The sequence below is a fragment of the Labeo rohita genome, chromosome 22 (genome assembly GCF_022985175.1).
Source record: "Labeo rohita strain BAU-BD-2019 chromosome 22, IGBB_LRoh.1.0, whole genome shotgun sequence".
Classification (NCBI taxonomy): Eukaryota; Metazoa; Chordata; class Actinopteri; order Cypriniformes; family Cyprinidae; genus Labeo; species Labeo rohita.
Genome location: NC_066890.1, coordinates 11,477,029 through 11,484,675, shown reverse-complemented (window position 1 = coordinate 11,484,675; position 7,647 = coordinate 11,477,029).

Below are 7,647 nucleotides of genomic sequence, written 5' to 3'. Positions count from 1 at the left end.
TGTCATAATTACACATTGAACCTTCAAATTAATGTAGAAACAACATAAAGATGGTATGTGTTTAGTGGCATCTTTACTCAGTAGCCTATGAAGGACAGTTTTATTTTGCTATTAATGTCTCTATTAAATGCATATTTCCCCTCAATTTTAGATATTAATCGTAGCCATTCAACATTACAGTATAATTTAAAGCCATTATTTGTAACATTTTTTATGCTCTAAAAAATAACTTTTAATTTAAGTGAACTTAAAATAATCTTCACATAAACTATAAATTGTATATTATGGAAGTCCTAAGAGGCCATGCATTATGATAATTTGTCTGTCTTGTTTTCTCCTGATCTCAACAGTCGTTTTCTCGTTTTCACGACTTAATATTTTCTTCTGATCTGGACATAGCGAAAGTTGTTTTCTCGTTATCATGACTTGATATTTTCTTGTGATCTTAACATACACCAATTTTCTCATTATCACAGCTAAATACTTTCTCGTGACCTCAACATAAAAAGGTTTTTTTGTTATCACGAATTTTCTTGGGATCTCAATAAAAGTTTTCTTATCACGACTTAATATTTTCTTGTGATCTTGATATAACGAAAGTTGTTTTTTCGTTATCACGACTTGATATTTTCTTGTGATCTTGACATAACGAAAGTTGTTCTTTCATTATTACTGAATATTTTCTCGTGACCTGACATAAAAGTTGTTTTCTCATTATCACAACTTAATTATCACAATTTTTTCTTGTGATCTCAACATGCGAAAATTTTCTCGTTATCATGACTTAATATTTTCTTGTGATCTCGACATAACGAAAATATTTTCTCATTTTAACGGAATATTTTCTCGTGACTTGACATAAAAGTTGTTTTCTCATTATCACAACGTAATATTTTCTTGTGATCTTGACAAAAATGTTTTCTCTTTAACACGATTTAATATTTTCTTGTGATCTCCACACAAGTTGTTTTCTCATTTAATAATTTTTCATGATCTCAGCAAAACGAAAGTTGTGTTATCATGACTTAATATTTTCTCATGATCTCGACATAAAAGTTTTCTCCTCAAGTTGATCTTTCGAAAGTTGTTTTCTTCTTATAATAACTTAATATTTTCTTGTGATCTTGACAAAAACGTTTTCTCGTTAACATGACTTAATAATATTTTCTTGTGATCTCCACAAGTTGTTTTCTCATTATCACGACTTAATTTTCTCGTGATCTCAGCAAAACAAAAGTTGTTTTCTCATTATCATGGCTTAATATTTTCTCACGATCTCAACATAAAAGTTTTCTCATTATAATGACTTAATATTTTCTCATGATCTCAACACATGTTGTTTTCTCATTATAACGACTTAGCTTTCTTGTGATCTCAACATGACGAAAGTTGTTTTCTCATTATCACGACTTAATATTTTCTCATGATTTCGACATAACAAAAGTTCTTTTCTCATTATAACGCCTTAGTTTTCTCGTGATCTCAACATAACGAAGGTTGTTTTGTCGTCATCACGACTTAATATTTTCTCTTTATCTCAACATACAAAAGTTGTTTTCTCGTTATCACGACTTAATTTTCTTGTGATCTAGATATAACGAAAGTGGTTTTCTCATTATCATGACTTAACAAAAGTTTTCTCATTATCACAACTTCATTTTCTCATGATTTCGACTTTAGGATGTTATTTACAATGATTTTTAAGGAATTGTTTCTCTTCAGATAACAACATTCTTAAGTTTTTTTTTATTATTTTATTTTTATTTATTTATTTATTTTTTGTAATACAAACAGTTCCCAACTTTATTCTCAATTCAGAAAATAAATTGAAAATAGCAGTTAACAGACTTTTGTTCTTAACAGTGTTTCATAAATCTGGCCCAAGCAACCAGCACATAAACTAATTAATCTTAGAGTTTCTCATCTGAACTATTTTTGCAATAATGAATGCAGTTTTTATACACTTTTTTTTTCTCTCATTTATTTTCTCGATCCATCCTGTGTGTGTGGCTTGTTTTTTGGTATGCAGCAAAGTTAGATAGAAACTTGGTAGATGGAAAAGTGGCATTTCTTATGAATGATTCAGTTCTTTGCATTAAACTGTCCTCTGACATCTGTGACGCCTCAGATGGGAGCCATATCAGAACGGTGCCTCTCTCTCACGATCACTTTTACACTCTCGTTAAAGTCTTTCCTGGTCTCAGGGGAAGTGGCTCCTGTTTTTATACTGTCACAGACGCAGGCAGAGGAAGCAGCGTGCCCCATTATAGCAGTCAGAAAACATGCAGAGCACAGCGTCAGTGCAGTCGATGACTACTGAGCTGAAGGAGCTCGAGGTACGGGAGCAGCTTTGTTGTTGTCGTTGTCACAATTCAGGTGGAACCACACAACGACATGACGGCCTGTTGGTCTAAAACTCTGTATCTTTTTATGTCCAGTAAAGTACTGCTGTCTAATCTGGACTGATGCAAACACACACACACGCAACGATAAACTAGGGCTTGTACAGAATTTATGTTTCCCCAAAACCATTTTTAACAAAAAACTGAAAAATTTTTAAGTGTTTTGACCATGAATTTACACAACAGTGGCATCTGAGGGCCTTAAAATGCAAACTTTTGAAAACAGGTTTCAACATATACGTTTTTGAAAATTATACTGTTATCCTTTTTGTGTATTTTACAAAAATATGTATTTGTTGAAACGGTGTCGTGATGCGCATGTGCATCACGTGTTCAGTCTAAAGCTATGTGCGCAGACACGTACTGTTTCTGTACAAAGTAATATTGCCACCTACTGGCATGGCATAAATAATACAGCATTTCTAGTCGTTTTCTCAGATATGCGTGAACGGGGGATTGTTTTGACGACATTGTTGCCTGTATGTGAATCTTTTCGTAAAATCTAATGGAAAAACGTTCTGTTCTAAGTAAATCAGTGTTGTGCAAACATATCCTAAGAAATGAGAAGCTCATGAGTGTAAGCCAAAAAAAAAATGTTGAACTAGAATTACAATAAAAGTATTTTATTGAATTTCAGTTTAATACTAACAAAGTAATTAACTCAGACATAAAAGATTACGTTTGTTTGTGAATGGAATGCGCCTCCCGATCTACATATATCTGTCTTTGTTCACGCGAATCATTCGTGATCCAGCTTCACTTACAGCAGAAGTGAGTATAAGGGTTTTTTTAATAAATCTTTGCGATTGCCTTTCCTAATAATGTGCTAGTTAGCAAGTTTAGCGGCTAAAATAAACAGGTTCGTCACTCCACAGAGATAGAGAGGGGCGGGGTGAGCAGAGCTCATTAACATTTAAAGCAACCTCGACCAGAACAGGATGATTTTTGCAGAGCTGATTTTGGAAAGGTAAAAAGGTGTTATTTACACTTAGGAAATGTCTTGTGTTTTACTTTTTCACCTCTACAGTTGACAAGGTGTTGTCAAACTCTAATGCCAGTTTATGTTTTGGCAAATTAGTGGTAAATTCACACAATCTCATTCGTACATTTTCATACAATCTAGGATACAAATTGGGTAGGAGTTATTTTTCTAAAAAATTGAAAGTTTTCATATGAAACTATTTGTTTAAAAGAAATTGCAACCAATTCAACAAATATCTAAAACGTTTTCTCATGAGTTTGGTTTGTGGTTGTAGGTGTATAACCCCCATATATAACTTACATGAAATCACCCCGTAACAGATCTAGACAGGTGGAGCTGGGGAGGTGGAGGGTTTCTGAAACGCACTGCACTAGCCCAGTATCAAATGTTCAGCAGCAAGCTCATTGGCTGCTAATGTAAAATGGAACCAATGTGAATAATGATGTAATTATGTCAGATTGAGTTAGAACCTATCGGCCTGCGCCATCTAGAGTTTCGTGACCGTTTAATATTAGTGTTTTCTAGTAGAAACATTTGAAAATATCTTTCCTGTGATTCCAAAAACAAAACCAGAAGTGAATCCCGGTGCAGTTTGTTGGTATGAACATTTAACTCAGTGTTTGGCTCACTTCTGAAAGCTTCTCTCGGCCCGTGTGTAAGTGTAGCCGAGCACAGGCGGCGTAACAGGTGTCTTTACTATGATTTTCATTTTGAATAATTAATCAGGTGCTTTCACCCTAAAAAAGTGCCCCCATCTCGTTAATAATAGAGCAGGTTTTTCTGCGTGGCGAGGGGGGGCTTAATTATTTAAGAGCAATATAAGCTTGCCAAGAGGTTAATAGGACCTTTACTGGCATGGAACCGCAGGCTACGTGTGGAGAGGGTCGGCTGGATTGATGACGGGATCTTGGCACGGCACTGTGAGGAGGCTGGGACTCGAGGCAAGAGGGCGGAAAGCCCAGGCACCTGGGGGCCATTTGAGAAAGGAGGGAAAAGAGCTGACGGTCTTTTCTGGAGAAACTGACGTTTTAGAGGGAGTTCACTGTGAATGAATTGTTTATCTGCACACACACTGTGTGCTGTTTTAGCACCCAGTTCACTAAAGGAATTATGTAACTCTCAGATAACAGGGTGTTCACTACCTTTAAGACAATTTACACTGTTCAAATTCCCCATCTTGTAGGTTTTGTTGTAGAGGATGCAGTAGACTAGTGAAAACAAGCAGATTGTGAGTTGTTTGCCTGACATTAAAAAGTAAAGGAATATGAATATAAATAAATATGTTTTTTAATAAATTAACAATATTACAATTAAACTAAATAAAAATTCTAATAATTTACAAAAAAGTTTTCATGCTGCAAATATACTTTGTTGTGCACTTTAAAGTTCTTATTATAAAGTTTATAATACAGGGGGAGTGTTGCTGTTGTACTATAGGTGCTTGATGTAACGTTTTAGGTAGTGAAAATTCAACATATTTGGTGGCTCAGAATAACACTGAGATTTGGGTGCCAGTTGGTGCCACCACAGTCTGACATACTTTACTAGGACGGTACCATCACACAACTACTGATCCAACCCTTATGGAAAACAAGTTTATTCAAGTGTGCTATTAGTATATTTCTTTTAAACTAGGAAAATATACTTTGTCTTCTTTTTATGTAATTCTCACAAATGTGCTTTATGTACTTCTCAGAAATACACTTAAAATGACATTTAAGTGTACTTGACTTATACTTAGAAAATGTCTAAATATATTTGACCAGTAATGTTCTCAAATAATCCATGTTTTCATTGTTATATGGTAGGGGGCGCTATTACACATCTTCTGTACAGAATTTTCAAAACACAAGCAAAGAAGAAACCGAAACAACAGATGCTTTTACACGTTTCTAACATGATCATCAGTCATAAAACAGCATCAAAACTGTAATGTTATGGATTCAAATGTGACCCATGAAGCTTTGGGGTGTTGATCGACTCCATCTACGTTTTGATTATCACTCTGAATCCAATTTTAGTCTTTTTTCAGCTATTTATTTAAAAAGTTGTTTATTTATTTATTTTTTATTATTATTTATGAAACTTACCCACATTCAAGTGTTTATAAAAAAGAATGCAAGAAGCTAGAATAAAATGTTTTTGTTTACAAGCAGATACCCTGTTCTTTCTTTTGATGTTTTGTATGTTCATATAACAAATTATACTAATTAATACCTAATAGGGACATAGTAGTATACTTAAGTATGATGTAACGTTCACTTTAAAATAAAACTTACAAGTATACTTGCAGTATAAAACTACTAGTTTACTGAGACTCTACTTCAAAGTGTACTAAAAATGCTACAAGTATTTAATTAGTAAACTCTTGCCGTACAAACTAAAACATAGATATAAAGTAATTGTGTACTACAATTTACTACTGTTATACTTAAAGTATACTTTTATATACTAGACATGGGCCAATTTAGTCCCAAGTTGTATTGAAATAGGACACTTACAAGTATACTACTAGTACACTAACATGTGTATACTTACTACATAAAGTATACTTAATAATATACTTAAACTTTACTTAGGTATACTTAATGGAATAAACTTGAAGTATACTTCTTTTTGGTAAGGAATTCACTCTTGGACCTCTTTCAAATGCCTGAATGAGCTCAACTGCACAGCAGATCTGCTTATTAAACATTATTTTACATAACTGTATGAATTACTGCTAATGCACTTTTAAATAAAACTCTGTTTACCGCCTGCAGGAAGTAATAGCACAATAACATTAATTGGAGGTAGCGGCAACTTTTGTGAACAAATCTCATTTGCATAGAAATGAGGCGTGTTTGCTCTGAAAATAATGACAGGACTTTATATGAGTGCTTATGGTGAGTTGCGGGTTGCTGGTTTGTGTGTAAGGCAAGTGCTTCGTGCTGAAATACGTCTCGCTGAAATGGCTGTTCAGTAAATTCACCCCTTATTGCGGTTAGAGATGGCTGGATATTGAGAAGGCTAGAAAATAAACTGTATTCTGTACTGCATGCATGCACGCAATCACATTCGCAACTGACATGGCCAGACAGAACTTGTGGATTGTTTTTCACATTTTCTGATGACAAATCAGTGGCATTCCACAGATTGCACGCACAAAAACATGAACCTTCACCATTGCTGGTTTCACTAATTCTTCTCTTTTTTGTTCCACTCAACAAATTTGTGTAAGCAAGTTTTTTCTCAGTTAACTTGATTTCAATTGCCTTTTGTTTGTTTGTTTGTTTGTTTGTTTGTTTGTTTGTTTTGTTTAAACTCAAGTTTGTTATGACTAAAAAGGATTTTAAAACTATGTGGAAGCTGATGGAAAATGTCTAAGGAAATTAAACTGAAATTAATAATATATTTTGTTAATAAAAATATCCATCAACACAGACTGAACATTTATTCTTTAATTTCTGGGAAAACAAAAAGAACGTTAACTCTGCATTGTTACTTTTTTGCATAAAAGTTTGTTATAACTGAAAACATATTATTATTAATATTATGAACTGTTAAAAAAATAATTTCACTGAATTCTCTCTTTTCTGTGCTTACTAATTAAGTACTTTAAGCTTGTTTTAAGATAAAGAAATTTGCTATGACTGAAAATTATAAAAAATAAACAGTTGAATGTAAAAAAAAAGCTGAATCTAATGAATTTTTATTTACAGTCAAATAATTTTATTTACATTATGTGTTTATTAATTATTATATTATACATGTATCACAAAATTATTACCTTCAATTATCAAAATAGATTGAACATGGAAAAATATAGTTTGAAACTTGTTAAAAGTTAAATTAACACAAAATGTTGATTTTCAATCTTATAGTATACTGCAGTTAAACACACTATACATTTTATATTTTAAATAAGCTGTTAATCATTTTAAAGGAGTAAATCATACACACACACACACACACACACACACGAAAGAGAACTTAAATATCTAAAAGCAGATAATTCCAATTTAAAAGAAAAACTTTAAAAGCACTTTTATTTCAGTGCATTTACTCATGGTAAAATGTGTTGGCAGAAGCCAGTCAAAATCTGTAAGTCTGGAACATGACCATATGAGTATTTTATTTTATATTATTTTATTAGAAAAAAGGGTTAAATTATTTGTTTATTTTACTTGTCATAAATTTAAACAAAAAAAAATCTATTTGATACTTCAAGGCCTTGTATTGGCATAAAGAAGCTGAGTTAAAAAAAATATATAAGTTTCCAAA